Source organism: Emys orbicularis, chromosome 17, assembly GCF_028017835.1.
Source record: "Emys orbicularis isolate rEmyOrb1 chromosome 17, rEmyOrb1.hap1, whole genome shotgun sequence".
Taxonomy (NCBI): domain Eukaryota; kingdom Metazoa; phylum Chordata; order Testudines; family Emydidae; genus Emys; species Emys orbicularis.
Genome location: NC_088699.1, coordinates 7,404,078 through 7,411,540, shown reverse-complemented (window position 1 = coordinate 7,411,540; position 7,463 = coordinate 7,404,078).

Sequence of the window (7,463 nt, the reverse complement as noted above, 5' to 3'; positions counted from 1 at the left end):
GTGTTTTACCCACATTCTGCTATATATTTCATGATATAGCAGTCTTGGATGGTGACCTAGCACATGTTCATTTTAAGAACACTTTCACTGCAGATATGACAAAACGCAAAGAAAGTACCAATGTGAGATTTCAAAAGATAGCTACAGCACTCGACCCAAGGTTTAAGAATCTGAAGTGCCTTCCAAAATCTGAGAGGGATGAGGTGTGGAGCATGCTTTCAGAAGTCTTAAAAGAGCAATACTCTGATGTGGAAACTACAGAACCTGAATCAGCAAAAAAGAAAATCAATGTTCTGCTGGTGGCATCTGACTCAAATGATGAAAATGAACATGCATCGGTCCATACTGCTTTGGATCCTTATCGAGCAGAACCCATCATCAGCATGGAAGCATGTCCTCTGGAATGGTGGGTGAAGCATGAAGGGACATATGAATCTTTAGCACATCTGGCACGCAAATATCTTGCGATGCCGGCTACAACTGTGCCATTGTTCTCACTTTCAGGTGACATTGTAAACAAGAAGCGGGCAGCATTATCTCCCGCAAATATGAACAAACTTGTTTGTCTGAGCGATTGGCTGAACAAGAAGTAGGACTGAGTGGACTTGTAGGCTGTAAAGTTTTACATTGTTTTGTTTTTGAATGCAGTTATTTTTTGTACATAATTCTACATTTGAAAATTCAACTTTCATGAGAAAGAGATTGCACTACAGTACTTGTAGAAGGTGAATTTAAGAAATACTATTTCTATTGTTATTTACAGTGAAAATATTTGTAATAAAAATAAATATAAAGTGAGCACTGTACACTTTGTATTCTGCACTCTAATTGAAATCAATATATTTGAAAATGTAGAAAACATCCAAAAATATTTAAATAAATTAAATTCTATTATTGTTTAACAGCACGATTAAATCGAGATTTTTTTTTAATCGCTTGACAGCCCTAATATATAATATATAAAAATTAATTTCAGGGATCATCATCAATGCTCATGATACATATAATACAAAGCTAGAGAGAAGCCCTTTTAAAAATCATAAGACTTTTCTTTTGAAAGCAATAAAACGTATTAATTGCAACCCGATAATTTTAAAGCAACACTGCAAGTGTGCTTAATGATCCATCCAGAGGATTTATAGGAATCTGGACTCGGAGTGCCAAAGTGAGGTTCTGAATGCAATACAGTTATATGCTGCACCTCAAATCAGGGACATGAAACTGCTTTGGTCACACATAGCATCCGCTATGTCCTCCAACACTAAGGCACAACACAACCTGTTTTTTGTTTTTTTTTAAATCAATCAATAAGCAATACAGGGCTCATCCTATGTATTGCAGAATACATGGCATGCTTCACCCAGAAGGGAACATTTTCTTGCTTCTCTCTCCTTAAGGTTAATTTTTAAAGAAGGGTTTGATTATTTTTTAAATCTACTGCTCTTGGGTTTTAGGAACATAGGAGTTACTATACTGGTCAGATTGTTAGTCCAATCTAGTCCAGCATCCTGCCTCTGGTAGTAGCCAGTATCGGATGCTACAGAGGAAAAGGAAAGCTCCACCCAATACATCTAGCTTCACATACATGGAAAATTCCTTCCTGAATCCCATTGGAGGCTTAAATCTGAAGAGTGAGGTTTGATGATCCTTTATTGTCTCCTATTGAATAATAAAATACTAGAACTGTTCAGGTAATGATGTTTCCCCGTGTGGAATTTTTCTTTGAATTTTTTGGGGGGTTTTCATCAAAACCCTCCAGTTTTTTGGTTTAGAATTTATATTTTGTGAACATTTCCATTTTGTTGGGGAAAAAAATGTTCCAATGAAAACATTTTGACTAATTCTATAAAATACTCCCACACTTTATATATATATTTATATAGATTGGACTAACAATCTGACCGGTATAGTAACTCCTATTTTTTATATATATATATATATAAAAAGGGGGTTGTTCTGGGATTTGTGTTGATATCTTCAGAGCTTATCCAACCACACACTGGAAAGCCCAATACACTCTGAAGATGTGTTTCTCCTGTTAAATTCTGATCACCTCAACATGCAGAGAGATGCAGTGTCTCGGATTAAACCAGCTGATTTAATCCTTTGAGCCAATGTAATGTAACATGTTGCAGCCTCTTGGTGAATTTTAAATCTTGGCTATCTCAAAAAGGGATTTTATACTGGGAGTGCAGAGTTATGCCTTTTTCTTTAGGGCTATGTTTGTGTACATGACACTATAATATCACATCCATATTGTCACTCATATGAGAGATGTACAAGGGTGCCTGGACACATTTTACTAAGGGCGAATGGCAGGGTGGGAAAATTATTTTCTTCTCTACTGTATCTATTTAACAGTCGATTATGAAGACTTGAAAACCACAATGATATTTATACCTTTAGGAGAATATCCAAGACTGTAATTGTATTTTTATATTATTTAAGAGATTTCGAGAACTGAATATAAATAAAAGCTTGTGATTGAATTGTGATGTCTGAATCTTTCATCGGCCTGGCGTTTCTCTCTCTCTCTCTGCCCTCACAGCAAGTGCTAAGAAGAGGAAGATATTTTTCCCATCTCTTCTAGATAATTTAGGTTGTATCTTTGGAAGTGTTCCCCGTTCCATTTGTGCATTATTATGTCAATGGTCCCTGAGGTCTTTGGGAGGATCCTTCCTTTACATTGGCCTCTGAGATACTAATTGCACACACTGGAATTATGCAGACTATAGGGCCTGATTTTGCATGGTGCTTTGTGCCCTTCCACTCCTGTTGAAATGGGGAGTGCTCGGATTACTTTGGATAAAATGGAACCATAGGGTGACCCAATACATCTTCATGTCAGCATGGACACATTGCTATTTAGTGGGATGCTAACTAGCTAGCTAGGCATCCATCCATCCCTTAAACTTCTTTGTACTACCTGCTTCCACTACTTCCATCCATTTCCCAAAACCAGGAAGACTACTGAGAAGCTGTGGAGCAAAGAGACTTCGCTTTGTGGCTGTTTTACAACGTGTAGTAAACTAAAGTTATTTGACAGCCTCATGTTTTGCTGCCCCATCCCCATCCAGGTTTCCAGGCAACAACAGAAACAATGCAATCTTGTATAAAAGTCATGTGTCTTCATTTTTTAAGACCTGGGCAAGGTGATCGCTCCTCAGCATGGTCCCGCCGAGAACAATGCTCTATTCATGGAACAAGACGTCTGCATCTTATGAGAGGATGCTTAAGGTGTAGTCACAGCCTTCTTCATTGAAATCATCATGCTCATTAAATCACACATTTCCACATCCACAGAAGGGTGGGCTCTCAAACTGCATAAAGAGTGGCTAGACCACAGCACCAGGCTTCAGGACTCCTGGGGGTCTATTTTCAGCTCCTTGGGCACCTGGCTGTTCCTCAGTTTACTCAACTGGAAAATGGATTTACTCCTTCAGCACTTCAAAGGTTCTGTGACAATGAATTAGTTGTATGCAAAGCACTGAGTTTCTCATATAAATGGACAAAGTGCTATTAATTAACTACGTTAATTGCACTATAGCAGCAAGCAGTTGGAAAACGTGATTTACTGTGAAGGAGACAACACTCATTCACTCCCAAATATTTTAACTGCTGGACAGGGGGAAGAAAAAAAAGCTGCTTGGAAAGTCAATAGCTTCAGCTCTATACAAAATAGTCTTTCATATTCTATATATGCCTCAATGTGGAAGACTTCAAGCATTACTCTAGGGATATCTTCTTATTCTAGAAGGGTGAGATTTACCCCAGTGTAGAGGGCCTGCATCAATCCCCTTATCATCTAAACTGCAGTTATACTCTGAGAAGTAAAGCCCCAGTATTGCAAGGAACTTTGTGTAGGTTCAGGAGTTCATTGCAGGACAGAGGGGGGATAGAACATTATGGGGGTTCCTCCTAATAAGGCCAGATCATCTGCACTCCATTTACATTTTAAAAGAGAGTTGTTTATTTAACGGTCAGCCCATCATATGCTGAAAATCATACTGGCTTCTTTCTGGCTCACCCATCAACAGTAGTGGTTTTCTAATGGGAATTTAATTAATAATTTTGTTCAAGATGCTTAAGACAGAATAGAATCCAGATCCCTCTTGCAGGGTTGTGTTGGCTCTGAAATGGTAAGAGGATTAAACAAAAGTAATGAAAATGTGCTGTAAGCAGCATAAGCAGATATGACTCCGCACATACACAAAGACCTATTGGATGAGTAGGTGCAACATTTGCAATCACGGTACAGAGTATAGCTGAACTTCAAGCCCTTAAAGTGGGGCTTAAGTGGTGCTAAGAGACTTGTGCATTCTTTAGGCACAAGGGTGTATTTCTCCCTAAGTGTCTTCAGTTCAACTTATTTAAAGAATAATTTTTCATCAGCATGCAGTGTCAGCGTTGGGCAATGCACTGCATCAGCATATCTTTGGTCAGTGCAAGCTCAGGAATGTTCTGTTCCCTTCCAAGCAACGAGTTTGATGTCTTGTCACCAGTACTTGGCATGCGGCTGCAGCGCATGTTATTCTTGTTTCATAAAAAAATTCAGGCTCAAGCACTCTGTTCCCATTTATACAATGCACCCATCGCAGAAGCCTAGTTCCACGAAGCTCAGTACTGAAAACACCTATATTACAACAATTAAATTAATTTAACATGTCATTAAAAAAACCCAACTCCCTAACAAAACATAACACAAGACCCCTTCACCATTCTATCTGCCCCTCAGGAAAAAAAAGTCTTGCTACGTATTTTTATTACATATAATGCCTTGCAACTTATACAGAAAGTTATTAATGCATGTTCTGAGATACTAGGAGGAGGGGTGAAAAATCAAGAGTCCAAGACCATTAACAGAGAATCCACCAACATCAGCCCCTGCGCATGGAAAAAATCTAGGCATTCTCAAAGATGGACGTGTGCCAGCTCATCTCAGCTACCCTGGTAGAACAGGAGGAGAGACAAGGTCTGTTAGACAACCAGTAGCTATACCACAAAAAGCTATTTAGGTTAAAGACAATATTTTGAATTGCACCTGAAACCAAACTGGAAATTGGTGCCATCTGCAAAGCAGAAAGATATTAATGGACCAATGATTTACTCCTGTTGAAGATCTGGCCCAATACACTCTTTTTGCCAGAATCACCACAGTGCAAGCAGCCAGCCACATTCTGTACTAGCACATCTGAGTGCGCTAATCACAGGGCTACATGTCAGTTACTGGATAAACCCAAGGAAAGCTACAGCAAGGACTATTTGATTTAAAAAAAAACATAAAATATTAAAGCAGGATCTTTGGTTTTTCTTTAAAAGACAGTTAAGGAAAAATAATTTGTTATTCCCAGGTTCATTTCGGTTGCAGGCTCTGGGGGTTGTACATACATAACCATTTATCATCTTACATTTCTATTTCTCTAATGAATTAGCTAGTGCATCTGCTTGAACTGCAAGGATGATACCAATTTAGAGAAGCTCCCACAGTTCTAATAGCCAAACTATGAAATTACAGCCCCATGTTTGCCCCTTCAAGTTAGCATCAGTCTTTTTTAATCCATTCTCCTTTAAGGGATTAATGGCAGTTAAAGGGGATTTATACACAGAAGTTATCTGAAAAAATGGGCATTTGGGGCAACTTTAGAGTTAGAGGCTATTGATCGAGAGAACAAGATCTTAACTAAAAAAGGATCAGGGAGGAGGTGTTTGAATCCAGATCAGTTCAGTGGTTGGTCAGTGTTTGGGTTCAAGACAGAAACACGGTTAATATTCAGGTTTGAAAGTGCAAAACTCTTCTAAGGCTCTCTGTTGCGATTATGGCCCAGAATGGCAAAATCTCACCAGATTAGATGTAGATGTTCTTAATGAGATCTCTGCCATTTTGGGACACCATCTGAATCATTCTTCTTAGGGGTTTCTATTAGTGGCTACCACTGTAGCATTCAAGCACTGCACATGTACTTTTTAGTATTGAGGTCCCTGCTGGACTTCATGGAGTCTTTTATTTTCCTTTTTTAAAGGAATCTCCACTTGGGACATACACACACTATATACATATTATATCAATTATGGATCCAGAAATCAGCCCCCTTCCAATTTTGGATCAGACTTGGATTTGGGCCCATGCATTTGAAACCACCATATTTCTCAAAATTTTGAGCGTGGGAGGCAGATTTGAGATAGTAACTTGGGTCCTCTTTTAGTTTTAATTTCTAATGCAATCACACTTAATAACTGACTAGCTAAATGAAGTCAGTTCTTCATTGAAAGAGCCACTGTAAACTCTAAATGCAGTTAAGCTTTCCATCAGGTCACAGCAGTTCAGGAAGCTGAGAGAGACAAGAAATGCCAGACAATACTCATAAGGCACATATTTATATTACCCATCAAGGTTTATCTGCAAGACATTGGAAAGGAACATGTCAGTGCTGCTGTGATGGTCACGTCCTTATAGATATTGGACTTTTGAAGCAGGAGTTCAAATATACAAAATGCATTTTTCATGCGAGCATTAGGAAGAAGTTGCCTTTTTTTCTTTTTCTTTCCAGATCTAGCCTTTAAGGGTAGAAGGGGCAGGTGGAAATGACAACACAGCTGCTAAGCACATGCGTATAACACACTCTTCACTTGTCCCAATGTGAACTGTGCCTCAATTTTTCCCATTACATAAAGGGATATCAAAAGTACTTACATATCTCACATGCTGCTCATGAGGCTTAATAAAATTATTATTTTTAAATCACTACCAGATTTTATATAGAAGAGTACAAAGATAGACTATGTCAATATTTTCAGCTGCTATGCATGCAAAGGGGGGATACATTCCAAGCCAAACTGTTACACTTTGGAGAGAAAAAGCTAAATGTTAATGAACAAAGGTAAATTCCTTTTTAATACAGCTAGAAATAGATCTCAGTGGTGTCATCTTTTATTGAAGTCATGACTAAAACATAAAACACTTCACTTTACAGAGGATTAAAAAAGAAAAACAGAAAAACAAGAAACACAACAGTGCCATCCAGACAATGGAAAATGAGGAATCTGGAAACAAAAGTCATTTTCATAGACAACTTGGGTTTGTATTCGCCTTTGAGTTTACTAGTGAATGAATAATGTACAATGATAAGTACAAAAAAGTAATATTTCTGCCCCTCTGGAGTGCTTTCCACATGAGTCTCTCAAAGTGCTTTACACACATCTCACACACACACACACACACACACACACACACACACAAAGACTCAAAACACCCCTGTGAGAGAGTATATTCTTTAACTAGTGCATCATCTTCACAGATAAGGCGAGACACAGAAAAGGGGTGTGATTTGACCAGGGACCTACAGCACGTCAGTGGCAAATGTGGGAGCAGAATCCAGAAACCCACTCTAATAATAATAAAAGTACCTAGTTCTTACATATCCCTTTTCACCCATAAATCACCAAGTGTTTTACAAAGCAGGTAA